Source organism: Pteropus medius, unplaced genomic scaffold, assembly GCF_902729225.1.
Source record: "Pteropus medius unplaced genomic scaffold, Ma_sr-lr_union100, whole genome shotgun sequence".
NCBI lineage: Eukaryota > Metazoa > Chordata > Mammalia > Chiroptera > Pteropodidae > Pteropus > Pteropus medius.
Window position 1 is genome coordinate 3,811,323 of NW_024356249.1, and position 17,139 is coordinate 3,828,461.

General features: G+C 41.9%; 1 protein-coding gene across 1 annotated transcript in view; it reads left to right on the forward strand.

The window, feature by feature from the left end:
• Positions 1-17,139, forward strand: part of DGKI (diacylglycerol kinase iota) — a 375,451-nt gene that overhangs the window by 93,115 nt on the left and 265,197 nt on the right. The gene's annotated exons all lie outside the window — the stretch shown is intronic.

Below are 17,139 nucleotides of genomic sequence, written 5' to 3' on the forward strand. Positions count from 1 at the left end.
CTATTTGGTCTACTAGCTAGTTTTGCATAGCTAGTATTAGCATAACAATTGCCACATAGGCAAGTAAATTCACATTACAAATGACAGAATTTCAGGTTTTCTCAAGAACTGTGAATAGGTTTTTACGTATTGTCGTAAGACGGAAATTTTACTAAGACACAATGAGATGAGATTGTTTCATAAACATCTATAATTTATTTAAAGATACATGGTCAACTAGAGCATGAGCAGTCAGTCTAGGGAAAGCCTGATCAGGCAGAGTTTAAGGTAGAGGGACGATGTGGGTTTTCATTTTGGGGACCAGTGACTCTGGCGTTAAGTTCAGCAGATTCATGAGGGTCAGGTGGACTGAGCTCCCAACAGAAGGTCTGCGGTTTATTCAGCTATGAGATCAGGTTTACGAAGCCAAGAAAGCAAACATTCTGGGAAGCACCTAGCTCCAGAAATCAAGGTTAGGCAAGGTTGAAAGACTTGAGCAGTTAAGTCAAGGTAATGACATGGCCATTAGAATACAGATGTGGCCTGATTCGTGGAGGAAAGTCTTCGGTCTACAGTTTCTTTTAGAGTTAGAGGTTTACTGGGCATGGCGGTGATGGGGCACATCTGATGATGACGATGATGACAACCACACTTCTGGTAATAGCTACCATTCGTTGGGTCTCTACTCTGTGCCAGGAACTGGTAATTCAACAGATATTTCTAGTACCGAGCATGCGCCTAGTGCTGGAGAAACAGTAAACAAAACAGACAAAGTCCTTGTTCTCGTGAAGCTTATGGTTAAGTGGAGGGATAATAAATACATAGGCAAATACATGAGAAGTTGGAGGGTAATAAGCACTTTAGAAAACAGAAGAAGCAGAATGAATGGGAGAAGACTGGGAAAGAGGTAAAAATTACATGTAGGATGCTCAAGAAAGGCCTGACATTTTGAACAGAGGTACAATATTAGTATGGGAACAAGCCAGATAAGTTTGAGAGGAATGTTTTGAACAGAGGGGAGGGCGGGCATAAAGGTCCCTGCAAGGAATTGCTCGGCAGGCACAAAGAAGGCACCGAGGACCTCGCTGTGGTCACTTTAAGGGCTTTCTCTTTTAATCTAGTGAAGTGGGAAGCCGTTAGAGGCTACTCTAAGCATTCTGAAATGTTAGCTGTATTAACCTCACCACTCTTGTATGAGATGGGTAATAATATTATGGCCGTCTTTTTTACTTTAATGAACAAGCAGAGACAGAGAGAGCTTAAGCGTTTTTCCCTAATCAGCTTAGAAGTTTTGGAATGAGGCTTTGAACCCAGGTGTCTGAGTTTAGAGCATGTACAGGTTGCTTAGGAGGGATAACAAAGACCCACAGGAACTTTAGGGGAGGGGCGATGGATATGTCCATTATCTCGATTGTGGCGATGGTGGCGTGCATGTATGTATATATGTGATAAAATTCATCAAATTGTACACTGTCACTATGTGCAGTCATTGTGGATCAGTTATACCGCAGTAGAGTCGTAAAGAAGAACATTTTAATAATGTGGGGGAGGCCGTGAAGGCTTTTAAAACAAAGAGATGACATTCATATTTTGCGAGGAGACCAGTTAGCAGGCCAGCACAGGAATCAAGACAAAGTTGCTGAAGAACTGAGCTAAGGTGACATGGAGAGGAAGGAGGAGAGGAGCTTGATTGTAAAACTGACAGGACCTTCGGACTAATTCAAAGGAGGGCTGATGGAAAGACGATGTCTAGGATGACTGCCAATGTGGGGGCCAGGTCAGAAGCAAACTGCAGTGCCATTAACCAAAGTGTAGAATTCGGCAGAAGCAGCAGGCTCTGGAGAAAGGTAGTGGCCATTGTCAACACGCCGAGATTGGGGTGGCTGTGGGATATTCAAGCCAATGGGTAGTTTAGCTTAGGGAGACTTTTGGCTTAGATACTGAGACGTGAGAGTCAGTGTGTGAGAGGTTGTCGAAGCCGGCGGCACAAATGACATAATGCAGGGATGAGAAGGGAATGGGGATGAAACCCTGGGGATGCGGATATTCAAAAAGAGACTGAAAAATATTTGGCATGCATTTCCGCCTGTGCCTCCTTTCACATTCATGGGAAGCACTGCTCATCGATCACAAACTCTTTCCTTTAGAAAAGGCTCAGCAAGATGTTCTTAGAACCCACTGTGTTCGGTCAGCGTCAGAAAGGAAGATGCATTCTGTATTCTTTCCCTGATCTGAGCAGTGAACGTAAAACCATTAAGGAGATGAAAGTGTGGTCTTGGAAGCCAAGAAAATTTCAAGGAAGCAGTCAGCAGAGACCTCAACCCTATAAGAAGTGACGCATATGCACTGGGTGTAGCCATTAGAAGGCCACTAATGACCTTACTGAGAGCCATTTTAGTGGCATGAGAGGCAGAGGCCAGATTAGAGAACAATGAGCCATGAAGGTGAGGTCTGTTCTTCCCAGAAGCTGAGCTCTAAAGGAGACACGTAGGCATTTTACTGAAATAGCCTATATGATCTTTGTCAATTTCTTCCCTAATCCAAGAGTGAGATTCATTTTTGTAGATTGTCACGTGTGTTTCTTACACCTACGAAGATCCTTGGAATCTCTTTGCTAGGAGACTTTGGAGCACAAGGCAGATGCCCTTATCTCTGGGCATCGTCCTGCCCTGAGGTCTGGGAGACTATCTGAGCACAAGAACTGTCTGGAAGGGCTGAATAATATTCCATTGTGTATATACACCACATTTTCTTTATTCATTCATCAGGGGACACTTAGGTTGTTTCCATACCTTGGATATTGTGAATAATGCAGCAATGATCATGGGGCTGCAGATGTCCCTTTGAGGTACTAAATATAAGAGAACTCTTCTGCGATGAGAATGTAAATTGGTATAGCCACCACAGAAAACAGTGTGGAGGTTCCTTAAAAACTTAAAAATAGAACTACCACATGATCCAGCAAATCCTACTTCTGGGTATTTATCTGAAGGAAACATTGCCACCACATCGTGACTTGCCATAATTTTTCTTTTACTGGTTTCCCCCAAAATATCATTTTGAAGAAAACACCAAATTAGTAGCATGTTTATTGACCAGACATTCTGCAGGAAATCGCGTTAAAGAATAACATTAGTCATTTTTTATCAGGCAGTTTTCAGTCAGTTCAATATATAGATATAGTTTTTGGTTTCTTGTAAGGAGTAGCCCCAAACTTTTGTAAACTTTTTTCACATAATTTTATTTACATTATTTTGGATTGTCCTCTGATGAGAAATCCTGAGCCATTCTCTCTCTTTTTTTTTTTATCCTTAATTCTGCTATGATGAATTATTTGTCTTGCAGATCTTAAAAGAGGTGGGTAGAGAAGGGTTTAATTATAGCAAGAGAGTTTCGTAAACCCTCAATTCTGACTGTAAACAAAATGTTCTGTTTTAAGCTTTTGCTATGAAAAATTACATGTAGTTTTCCTAATAGTTTGCAAAATTATTTCACTCTGAAGGCTCAAGGCTATTGACATGTCAATGAGCATCTGCAGAAAAATTAAAAAAAAAAAAATTACTCAATCGAATGTTTGATGTGCAGTTCGCGAAGTTCACAAATTTGTAAGCATTCTGATGGAGTCATTTGAGATCATCCCCTAATTCTTTCATGTGCTCCTTTGTTGTTATATAAACGGAGGTGTTCAGAAGGGAGAGAGAGAGAAATACTTCTTTTCCAAACTATTCCTTTCTTCTGCGTTTGATCAGACCGCCCTCTGCCCTTGACTGTGGGTGGCACACAGGCTTTGTGGAGGAACGGTGAGATTAAGCTGGGGCTCCATGGTTGTGGCTTGATGGGCTTTGCTCAGAATCTTCTCTTTTTGGTGACAACTTTTTTTTTTTGTTTTTATATGATGTTTTTAGAAATGAAAATATTAACTTGTTAAACATCTTCTCCTCTCCTAGATGAGATGTTCCTCATTGATGTAGGAAAGACTGGCTGGTAATTTCTGTCTCCTTTTCTCCCTTTTGTATGACTTTAGGCATCTGATTATTAATGTCATCTCAGTTAAAGGGAAAAGTCCTGTTTCCATGGAAATGGCATTAGGAAGTAGCTGTGAGAACTAAACATTTTGTTTTCTTTGCACAGCTTGAAAACAATAGCACCGTTAAGGAATGACATCCAGAAATAGATGCGTTGATAAGTAAAACAGAAACATGTGAGAACTATTTCACGAGGGTTTATGTCTGACCTGTAGTGACAAGGTAGCAATGTCATTTCGGCATGAGGAGTAACCACCAGGGGAAGTTGTAAAAGCTTTGCCCGTGTGCTTAAGACGTTTATTGAGGAAATTAAAACAGGGGAAGTGATATACCATCAACAGCTTTCATACATGTGGTCAGCAGCAGAGGTGATAATATAATAAGAATTCTTGACCCTAAAAGACATTTTTCAAAGAGACGGTTTTTGAAATTCTCGTCATTCTTCTCTGACTTCATGAAGTAAGAGTTATTGATGATTTTGCCTCAGATGCAAATCCTCGATCCCTCCATGGAAGAACTCATAGTTAGATGAAGAAACCTCATGACGATATCATGTGTGAATTATTAAATCAGAATCCACATTTTCCTTGAATTTTTGGAACTCTCAGATCTTTTTAGCAACTCACATAATTCAGTACTGTTGTGTTTTGATTGATGATTTCTGTCTGGTAGCACTGTGTTTTGTAACCAGAGGATTGTCTTACCTGATTTTATTTCTCAAAAACAAAAACAACAAAAACAAAAATGTGTTTATGGGACAAACGTTTTGAGATTGGACTTGGAAGGGGAAAGTAAAGGGACCAGTTCGGAGGCCTTGGCAGTAATCTGTGTGAGTGGTTCGGACTGGTTTGGGGACAGAGGAGATGCAGGGAATGGAGAGCCTCGGGACATGTTGTGGATTTAGTGATAATTCATTTTGGAGGTTGAGGGGGACGGAGCCCTCAAGGAGGGGATAAGTGGACCAAAAGTTCAGTTTGGGACACGGTAGGCATGAGCGATCTTCAGGGTGAGCTCTAAAACAGGCTGTGGGACACGTGAGTGGAGGCTTAAAGGAATCTCGGAGACCACAGACATGGCCTGTTCCAATAGCTGACATTTGATGAGGATTTCGGCATTCTATGCAATAACTGATTTTAGGTATGATATGACAGCCATAAAAATAAGAGATGATATACTTGATAATACCCCAAATACAAAGGTCAAGTCCAAGAGAAATCTGTCAGTAGCCTTAAAGAGAATAAGAGAGTTAGGCTCAAAGAGAAATGTAAAACTTTTCATTTTGTTCTCTTTTGGTTTGATGTACATGGAAATTTATGCTTGAAAGGGAAACGGAGGGTGTTATCAGAAGTCACGAAACAAAAGCACAAGAAGAGAAAATAAATTAGTTACCACCACTTTTAGTTTTCTCAGGTTAATTAAACCTATTTATGTTTTATAATGAGAAAAATATCACAAAAGTTTTTAAAAATTGTACAGCAATTTTTAAGTTCTTTAAAATAGCAATACCTTTGTTAGAATCTCCTTCTCAAGTTGAGGGGAAGTTTGAAAGCGAGCGCCAAGGTGTTAATGTCCTGCGATGCCTGTAGGTCACCTCAGGGACATAGTCATGTGATAAGGAAAACCTAAGGAAGGATGTTATAAACCTAAACATTTAATGAGTTGGGTGAAAGTATTGGACTAGGGAAAATTTCGTTCTTTTGACCATTTGTAAAGGTGGCCCCACTTGTCCATCTGCCCAGAAGACTATATTTCAAGTGTGTTGAGCTGTAGACTCTTTAAACAGCCGAAACAAGAAGACCAATGATGCTACTGATTTCTTTCTTCTCCTCTAGGTTGAATATTTTTTGAGCAGCTCTTTTCTTGGCTGCCTAATGCAAGTGTGCATTCTCTCTCTCTCTCTCTTCCACACAGGCACACGTACACACACATACACACACACACACATTCGGTGCAGCAAATATGGAGGGAGGAAAGAAGCACAGGGAGCAGGCAAGGAAGAGCAGCCACAGGCTCTGGGAGGGGGTGAGAGTAAAGAACACAGGAAGGGCTGATACGGGCAGGATGTGTGTAGTCAGTGCCTTCAGGATCCTTTCACTGCTTCTCACTTCTTACGCTCTTCTATCTCTATAAAGAATTACTCCCTTTTCCACTCTGATCTTCCTCCTCCATCACTGTCTGCTCTTTTGTGTGTGTGTGTGATAAAACCACCTTACCTTTCCAACTTATAATTGCCAAAGAGCCCCAGGGTGCAGTGTTAGCTCGTGTTTATCTTTCCCTCTCCATTCCCAGCTGCTCCCCACTGGGACCTCATCTGGCCCAATGACTTTCAATATCATTTCACGCTGAGGACCCCCAAATGTTTATCTCCAGTCCTTACCTCGCCCCTGAACTCCAGACTTGTTGTCTTAGACTTAATTTGTACAAAACCAAATGCTTGATTTTCACATCTCCAACACTTAATCCTCCCTCGGTGTCCTCATCTTGGTAAATATACCGCCATTTGTCCTGAAACCTTGAGTCATCCGTGGCTTCTCTTTCCTCATAATTCACCTTCAGTTCATTAGCAAATGGGTCTCTTTTCAAGATACATCTCGACTCTCACCACTTCTTACCACGAGCACAGCTACCATTCTAATCCAAGCCCTTGGTTTCTGCATCATCGCAGTAGCCTTCTCAATGGTTTCTCTGATTACACCCACCCCCTTCCACACACAGTCGATCTATTCTCCACACACCAGCTAATGCGACCCTTTCAAACACAATTCTGCTCCTATCACTTCCTGACTCGAAACCTCTAGTGGTTTCTTTTCACACTTAGAACATCCAAAGTCTTCATCATGGCCTGGAAAGCCCTACGAGTTCCGGCCCCGCATGCTACCCCAGTCTCGTCTTCTGTCATTCTCTCCCTCCCTCACTGAGGTCCTGCCTCACCTACTGCCTTGCTCATCCCCAAACGAGACAAGAATCTGATGGACTTTGCACTTAGAATTACCTCTGTCTGGAACTCTCTTCCACCCAATAGAACTTGGTTCTCTCTCACTTCCTGTCAGGATCTGCTCAAATGTCACCTCCTCTGAGAGGACTTTGCCAACATCTTATTTAGAAGAGCATCCCTTGCAATGCTCTTGTTCCTCTTTGCCACGGCTGCTGTCATGATTTAACTCTGCATTAAAAGTGTGTTTGTTGTCTGACTCTCCACCTTGTGATACGCTTTCTCAGCCAAGAGCTTGGTTGTACTTTTCTGTTCTATATTTCTCATCCAGAAGGCTGTCTGACCGTGAGGCATGGCTATTAGCTCCATAAATATTAGCTGACTGAAGAGCAAAATCAATACCCAGGGAGATCGGTTTTGATTTGTGTGACTCCTCATTTGGCAGCCCTGGGAAGGGCAGTGCATCTGCCCAGTGCTCACAGGTGTCCAGCACGGTGCCTAGATCAGAGTTTTTATATATAAATACATGTTGAGTAAGTGAATGTATGATTAAATGAATAGACACAGTCACGTTAGTGAGTAAATCACCGCCACAGCTTCATCTACTCTTTAGACTGATTCACTATGGCAGGGTTACTGGCAAAGGGACTTAACCTTGACTAAGGGGTCCATGAAGACACCTCTAAGGAGGGTACATAATAGTAACCATATCTAACACAGACTGAGCACTTGCTACCGGCCATCTGCTGTGCTCAATGCCTTATGCACTCTAGCTGGTTTACTGCTCACAACAGATCTCTGAGGTTGATACTCTCATTGGTCCCATTTTACAGATGGGAAAAATAAGGCCCAGAGTAGGACATATATCTGGTAAATGGTAGAGACAGACGTGGGCAGTCTAGTTCTAGAGCCTGTGCTCTTATCCACTGTGCCGTATGTCCGAGCTGAGGGCTGAGAACGGAGGAGTGGATGGCTAGATGGGGGGCTGGAATTGGAATCAGATGTGCCAAGGGCCAGATCATGACCATCTCCATCAAGAACATGACAAACGCTCAGTGTGGCCAGAGCATAGAGTGGGCGTGTGAGAGGGTAAGAAATGAGCCTCGGTTTTAAGCAAGGGCCAGATGGTGGGGGCCTGATAGGCTGTGCTACTGAGTTTGAACTTAACTTAGGCAAAGGGAAATGGTATATGGTTTTAAGCAGGAATGTCAGGCGCACAGGTGTATCTTCTGAAACGGTCACACTGGAGGCCTTGTAGGGGACAGGCAAGATGACAGGCAGGTGGAAGGCAGGGAGACTAGTCGGGAAGACCTTGCAGTAGTCCAGGGAAGGCGTCACGGTGACCTGGTCTAGGGCGGTGGTGGCAGTGGTGGAGGGGTAGTATAGATTTCAAGTAGAATCAATAGGACTCAGTGAAGCGGATGAGGAAGAGGGTGAAGTAGGTGGTGTCATTTAGAGGAACGTTGCAATTAGTCAATCGGTTCACTGCTAGGGTTTTATTCTACAGACAGACTAGTTACTAGTACACATACACGAGGCCATTCACCGCAGGTCTCAGCACAGCGCCTCATACAACTCCGGGGACTGCTGTTTACATAGAAGTCAGTGTGGAAAGCGTCCTGAATTTGTGCAACTCGTAAATTAATTACTGAATTACAGTATGTCCAAACAAGGAAATAGGACGCGGCAGTTAAAAAAAATAAGATGCAAAGCTTTATGCGCTGACACATAATGATTGCAAGGAGAGCGAATAATATGCTATGATTTATGTTATATAAATCCACTTGTACACACATATATACACTTGTAAATGCAGAACTTAGTTCTGAAAAGATATATACCATTTTTTATGTAAATATTTTACGTAAAGTGTAAAAAGATTGGTGGTTAATAGTAAGGAAACTTATTTTTTGAACTGGCTGATTTTTTTTAATCTGCACATATTAACAATTAAAATAATAATAGTTTAAAAAAATCGTGGAGACTTGATAAAGCAGTGACAGTTAAATGGTTAAGCAGATGGGAGCAAAGCAAGCACGATACTAGTTTATAACCATTTTTAAAATTTTAAAACCTCTGAAATAATAAGAATTTAAAACTGTAATTATAAGTCCCAAAGCAAAATTAAATATGAATGTAATAAATTTGAAATTGCGTGCTGAGGAGAGACAGCAATGAGATTCTTAAGTGTAGGATAAGCAAATTATAAGAAAAATATAAATATAAAATGCTTGTAATAACATATGAACATAATTAATTAACCTTAGAGATTCAGGTATATATACAGGATTAATATCTGAAAGGTAAGAGTTGAATTTAGAAATGCCATCACAGAAACTTCAACTATCTAATAATTTTAGTAACAATTCCAGTTTGCAAATTACTCTAAGGACTCGAGGTCCTGTTGAGTGTGAAAAATCTTAAGATTGATGAGTTTTAGATTGCACTTCCAGTCCTAAGATAATATTAGTTCCTTAAGAAGTGAGAGAGCTCAGTGTCTTACAGTAGATGTTATAGCTGCCAGTGCCGCTTTGATGATTTGGTCTGTTCACCGAGCATGCGAGAACTTTCTGGGAAAGGAATGCACAACGTAAGTGAGAATAATGTGTCAAGGTCAGAATATTAGATCTATTTAGCACTCTGGGATTCTTGGTATTCTTATTCTGTAAGTAGCTGTGGTCTTTTGGGAAAGGATGGGCTTCACCAGCTCTCTCCTGTGCATCCACAAAAATACTCTAGGACCGGGTTGGTGACTTTTTTTTAAATTCAGAACTTGCCTGGGTTCTAGGTGAGTTTGGCATTGAAAAATTTTATGGCTGCAGTCGTAAAGTTCACTGTTAGCATTGTATGGGGGTCAGACAACCTTAAAAATAAGTCTTGAGTAAAAGGAATGGCAAATTAAAGGCAAGTTCCAGTTAGAGAATACTTTTTCTCCCCATTCCTTTCCTATCTGTAGTAAACCAGTAACTTGAACATTGAAAGTATAATACGTATATAAATATAAAGTGTAAATAAATATAGTATATTGTCAGATTACTGAGGACCTTGATGCTAAGCGATGATGCCTTCCCAACCAGCCTCAAACAAATCCTGTTGAGTGCCTCGGTTGCCCATTCTTTCTACAGAACCCATCTACTTGGGGACCTATGGGGGTGCATAGCTCTGCAGGAAAACCATGTTGAATTTGGCTTAGAAACAGAGTCATGTTCAGGGGGAAAATGGAAACATATTACTCTTAAACTTTGTGATCCATTGATCCGATGCAGCGGTGCTTACCAAGAAAATCGTCTGATTTTTAAGAGATATGCCTAAAAAAGTTGAGACAGGTGTAAATAATTCTTGGCAGAAGATGCATCTGCTGTACAGCAGGTCCCTGATGGGAGGAGCAGCCTCGTCCCCATGTCACCCAGTGTGGCTTAGGTCCATCAAGGGGTCTGACAGTGTAAACCCTTCCACGCAGACAGGGTTTGACTGCCGACAATGCTAGATGGGCTGCAAGGAATAATTAGGTGCCTTTTAGGACACACTTTGAGTAGATTCAGTTTTATGCCCTGTTGAGATTTCAGCGGCATCTATTAGGTATAGGAGAGCAAAAGGATGCAGAAAATCCAGTTGTCCGAGACACTAAGGTATTATATGCCAAGACCGAGAACCTTCTGTTGACCAAAACACTGACAGAGTGGAAGACCATCTCCCTTGTGTGCTTTACACAGATATCCATCCTGCCGAAAAATCTGGTCCTTTTACATTGTGATCACATTTGCCACAAGTCCCTCCAGCAGGAAAATTTTCATGATATCAGATGGCAGAGCGTAGTCCAAACCCATGCTCTCTAGAGTCACCTGTGCGTCCGGTAGAGGGGTGTCTGGCCCTGCACTGCTCACGGCTGGGAGAACTGCCAGTGGAGTCCTGAAGACCACTGTCCTCTCGGAGCTGTCACCTTCGCCACGTTTGCCGCGGTCCTCCCTGGGTGGCCAGAGGGCTTTCCCTCCACGTCTGCTGCTCTTGGCAACCTCATTCATATTCTTTTGAGGCAGTGATGCTATGACTGACCGGTGGTGGCTGGAGCCCCGTGAGTCCTACAGAGAATGGCTTTGAGTCCCCCACACCGGTCCTGAGAGAGAGAGAGAGCTTTTCACGTTCCCCCTTCCAACGTCAGTCATAGTGCCTCTTCCCGGTGGCCTTAGCTCCTTCCCAGCCACGCCCTCCAGCACTCACATCGCATCTCTTGGAAGGGTGGGTCTCTCCCTGCAAGAGCCACCCCCTGGGTCCCTAACCCAACCCCGTTCTTTATTAACTTGTGATTTTAGGCAAGTTACATAACTTCCCTGGCCCTCATTACATTCATCTGTAAAGCTGCTCTAATAATAATAATAATAATACCTACCGTTTGCTCTTTTAACAAACTCCTCATATATCATCTGACAGAAAGTAGATGCTCAATTGCTCACCACCGTTATCCTCACAAGGCTGGGAGCCATCCTGCCCGTGCAGGTGGTTCTCGTTTTAATGCACTTGGGATGCTGTGAGTGGGGAGGACCACGCCGGTGCCTCATGCCGCCTTCTTCTGGGTGGGAAAGCACTCCGAGAACATCCCAAGAAGGCAGCCTCTGAGGAGCAACCCTCTTCCGGTGGAAGAGAATGGGGCTCACGATTTCTTTGCAACAAGGATGCCAAGGAAAAGTTCAAGCCATCCGAGGTAGTCTACACGGAAGCAGTGTGATAACTGCGTGCCGAGATATTTTTCAGCCAGAAATGGCCCTCGGGTAGCCGACTTTATATGAGACGTCTTCACGGGAAGGTGAAGTGGGAACCCTTTGCTCATCATATTCTCTTGGTGGAACTTCATCTTTTCCTGCATCGTGCCTCATTGCCATCCCACATAATGTTGCTCTTTCATTAATTTTCGTGGAAATTTAACTGAACACTTCCAAATAGCTATATAAAATATTGAAATAAAAGATATTTTTATACGAATGTTTTACACACACACACACACACACACACACACACACACACACACACCACACACACTATAACTGTTCTTGAGTGATGCCCACACTAGAGTGTCAATGAAATATATCTTTAAGCCTTGCAAGTGCTCCATAGCATCTTATAAAATGCTGATGTCACTTAAAATGTGCTTTCCTACTCTTTGATTTTCTTTCATTTTTTTCATCTTCCTGAGAACCGTTCCCTGCAGCCAAAATGCCAACGACTCATTTTAAATAGAGTTCTGTTTTCTCTTAAGTTACAGAAAGAAAAAAAAAATATAGCCTGTCTTTTCCTATTCTTTCTTGAGAACCAAGAAAAAAACATCTGAGCCATTTTGAAATAATAGGGCCTCCCACATCCCACAGGCTCTAAGCCACCAAATTGAAGAAAGGGACACTTTTGAAGTTTTTCTGTGTACAGGACAAAATTGCTTCATGGAGTTACAATCACATTAACAAATATCGGCCACCTATTATTCGCTGTTCAGCTTGTGGCCCCAAATAAGATGCATTTCTTGTCCCCAAGTATTCTATAATCTAGTAAGAGAGATCAGGAATGTGAACTGACCTTGTAGGACAAGTAGATGAGGACAGATTCCATAAGAAAAGATAAGAGCCCATCTGGAATGAGAGAGTAGAGTTATCAGGGAGCAAAAGGATGTTCGATGTGACATTTTGTAAGAGGCAGGCAGAAATGAACTAAAAAAGTGGAAAATTTTGCTAAAGCCAGGAGATAGAGCTCCCCCCGCACTCCCCCACCGTCCCAGCCCCAGAGAAAGAGGCAAAAGGATAGGTCAATGATGATATTGAGAAGTGTTTAAATTTGAGGGGAGGAAGGTTAAGGAGGCACCCACCTTGACCTTCAGGAATTTGCACACAGAGCCTTATGCAGTGACGGAAGGCGTGAAACTGAAGCTGGTGCTTGAGGAGAGAAGCTTTCCCGGTCAGTGGTGGAATGTTCACTCTTGGCAAATACCTTTCAGTTTTTCAACACACACTGCATGTGTTCACGAGTCTACATTATCCTTTGCTCTTATCATTAAGAGAATAGTGATTTCATTTTTAATTACCTCCCTGCTGAGTTTCCCGTCACTGGCGTCTTTTGCTTTATGTTTGAATTAACCTATTCTGGATCCAGCTGTCTTCGGGTTACTGGTGTAAAGTAGAAGTGAGTGGCAGGTTGTTATAGCAACCGAATGTGATAGCAGTTGGGGATACCTGTGGGGATTGATCATGAGCTTGAATAGTCTGCAAGCTTTTCTTAGGAAATTTTACAGTCAATTAAAGGCATTTCTTGCAGTTTTTCTTCTGACAGTGGATCTTTTCACGAATGTTCAGATCATCTGAAGATGCCATAAAATTATACTAAGATAGTTGTAAGAATGTTCTGTGATTCCCAGAGAACTAAAACATTGAATATTCTATTGTGGTTCTATGTAGTTGTGAATAAGAAAGATTCGGCAGAGACCAAGTGGTAATGAGCTCTCTTATGTAAAAGCTTTCGTGATGCCCATTGTCTGTGATCTCCTTCTCCTTAGTAGGCCATTCAAGGCCTCATCCTCTTGCCCCCAGACATCCAGCTTCATGCTCTGTTTCTTTCCTTCATACTCCTCACATGTGAGCCATCATGGTGACTCTGCACCAGCACCGGGCAGTCACTGTCACAGCTCTGGGCCTTTGCTATGCTTTCCTCTCTTCCGGCAAGCTTCGAACCTAATTTTTCCTCTGGTTAAATTCTTCTCAGGCTGAGCTCGAATGCCACCTCCTGGGTGAAGCCTTCCTTACTTCCTTCTTCTAGGCAGAAATCACTCCCTTTTCTGTGCTCCCTGAAGACTAGTCAACCACTAATATGATAAGCCGGGGGTTTTATCACAGTTCTGTGTTTAGTGTTTAGGGAGAACAAAGTATTGCTGAGTGACACGTTTTTCCTTATTGCTTTGCATACTTCCTATTTATTTTGCATAAGACAGAGAGTTGTTGCACGTGCCCGCATTTGATTATTCTGGTGGGCACATGCCACACGTCACCACAGCGCATATACCACACGTCACCCTAAGTGAAGCAGGGGTTTTAATAACGACCCACTAGGGTACCATATGCTGTTTTGGATGATGTTGAAAGGACAGTGTTCCTGGACTTTAAGGGACTTCCACAATGGGAGGAAAAGAGGGCAATTGGCCTCATAATCTGCCACCCTTCCCAGTCATCAGCGTGACACACTGTTCTGGCCTGAGTTTCTCAATCTAAGATGGGTGAGAACTGCCTAATGCCTCCGCCTCGGAGCTTTTGATTTGGTAGGTCTGTGATTGACTGCTAATTAAGAGGACGTGTCCGCAGCTTGGCCGGTGACTGTGCACAGCTGGATTGAGGAGCGTCACTCTCACTGTGGCTTTCATCGCTGGCTGCACGTTCCATTCCCCCAGGGAGATTTTCCTAATATCAAGGCCTGGGTCCGACCCACGCCATCTAAATCAGGACCTCTAAAACCAAACCAAACTGATCTAAACTTTCCTCTTTCTGCTTTCTACTAAGAAACAAGAGACAGAGGGTAGCAGGGCAGTGAACAGAGTGGGGGGGATTCCGTCATGGGAAATCACAGAGCAGGCTCATGTTTAGTAGTTTTTATAGCGGTTATTTTAATGTTTGTTTTCCGATAAGGAAGGGGGAATAGATGATAACAGTATGAACAGCTAGAAGGTCAGGCAAGGCCATCTCAGGTGGAAGAATTAGTATTTGGGAAAGCACAGAAATGAGCAACTTACTTTAGCTGATAGGAGGACTACGTACGTGGATTCACGAGGTAGATAGAGTCTTGCATGAATGATGCACGGATGCTGGAGGGCGGGGCAATTAGAAGCCAAGGTTGAGGATATAAATATAATGTTGGAAAGAACAGGAGTTACTTTTTTTCTAAGTGGGGAGTAATTTTACAGATAACATTTAATTTCAATAAGATGTCTTATTGCTATAGTTAGAGTATACCTTAGTTTGGACTGCATTAAAAAAAAGAAGATACTATAGACTGTGTAGCTTAAACAACTTGGTCGAGAGGTCCAAGGTCAAGGTGCTCATTGATTCAGTTTTCTTCCTGTTTTGCAGATGGCTTTCTCACTATGTCACCACGTCTTCACATGGGGCAGAGAGAAAGAAGGAGAAGGAATGGGAGAGGGAGCAAGCACATGCTCCAGTCTCTTCCTCTTTTCGTAAGGGCACTAATGCCATCATGGGAGCCCCACCCACATAACCTCATTAAACCCAATTGTCTCACAAAAGCTCCACCTCCAAATACCATCACACCGGGAGTGAGAGCTGCAACATATGATTTTGGTTATGAACGTTCAGTTCATAACAGGGTGAATTGAAATAAAGGGCAATGCAGAAGAAGAGTTTTGTCCAGGACCAGTTTGTGTGGTAGTTGTGGGTTGCTCGCTGCCTCCTATCTTGCATGTCCAGTTTGATGAACCAAGATCTGCCATGGAATTTTGGCGATCCATACCATCTTTCCCTGTCCCCACCCCTGATTCTGTTGTGCTTTCTACCGCCTTGGGTCCATTTTTATGCTGACTATGTCATTGTCTACCATCCAGGGTAAAAATCAGTGTAAAAAAATGCAAAAAACTTAAAAAAGCAACAATTATGGGCACTCACATTTTTTTTTTAAAGATGAAAATTACCTTAAGACAGTCTGTATTGTTTAAAATATGTATTTAAATGCAAGTTCGTATTGGGTGTTTTTAACACTTTTGTACCCTTGAAAGAATCTTAAATTCTAAGGAAACTAATATTAGTATTTTAGATCTATAATGGATGCGAATTTTTGCCCAATATTGCTTCAGATAATTCCATTAAGGAGAATTATCTTAAAACTGGAAGAGAGGAATAAATATTGATAATAGGAAAGAATCCAAAATCAGAAAGGAAATATTTTTAAATAATATACTTCCCTTGAAGATGGACAGTTTCCACATTCAAATAAATTATGTCACTGATAGTGAGAGATCTTGCAAATTTGATTGTAGGACTATGGACCGATAATGTCTGAGAAATATTGAAAATGGTCGAGTTCTTGGAGCATTGGTAAAAGGAAAATATTCCCATTGTCAAAACTGGGTGGGTGACCTAAACAGCTTAAAATCTCCCTGCATCCTTAAATAGATGTTTTCTGTGGACTTAGAAAAGAACATCACGATGAGCTCACACGAGTACCCCAAAAGAAGTGTGTGCCTCATTTTACTTATTGGATATAGTTACTATAGCGATAGTGTTGGGACATTCCATAGACAACTTGCATCTAGATTTTAGCAATGTGCCTGATGGGTTTTTATGGTTTTCTCATGGTCAGGATAGAAACCACACCTATGGATATTATTAATTCATTCCAAGATGGAGGCAGTTTTCTATTTGAGCAGGAGTTCTGCACTTGGCCGTGGACCTTTCATCAATGACTTAGGTGAATCATACACAAATGCTTATCAACTTATCAGCATGCACTTATTCTGGGAAAGAGAGCTAATGCACGGAATGATAGAAATCGTTTTAATAAACTGAAACAGTGGTCTAATATCAACCAGTGAACTATAACAAAAGATTATACATTTAGAAAATGCAGTAATTGGATTAATGGGTAAGTATCAATGGTGCTCTAGGGTATTTTGTCTAATTTTACATTCTTGGAAATTCTGAGCCCCAGCTGACTGGCCATTTTTCAGGATTCTTGGTAGAACTAGTTTCTGGGTTATGAGGAAAGCTGGATTTGATTACTTTGATAACCCTGGAAGTCTATTATTCTTTGGAATTCCTTTGAGAAACTGTTTTATGAAACACCCATCTTACCTGTCACAGAGCTAAGTCGCCTATCTCATCTCTCAAACTTGGTTTCAAATAGCTCGTTGCTGTTTGAATAAAATAAGACCTATCCTTCAAGGATGAGGACTGTCAACATCCAGAGTGTTCAAAAGAATGGCTACTGGTTCCGAAGGCATTTCCAAAAAAAGAAGAATCTCTAATGTTTTGAACAAGACACTGGAATTTCAGGAAAATACCATTTGATATTGAGAATGATTTTGTTTGTATTTTCTAGGGTGACAGTAACTTGACAGTGTAAAGACTCGCATAGCCCCTTTCTGTTTCTAATTCGATGATATTTAAAGGTATTTTTTATTGAAGGGAGAGAACATAGAATACAACAAAACGTTTATAACAAAACGTT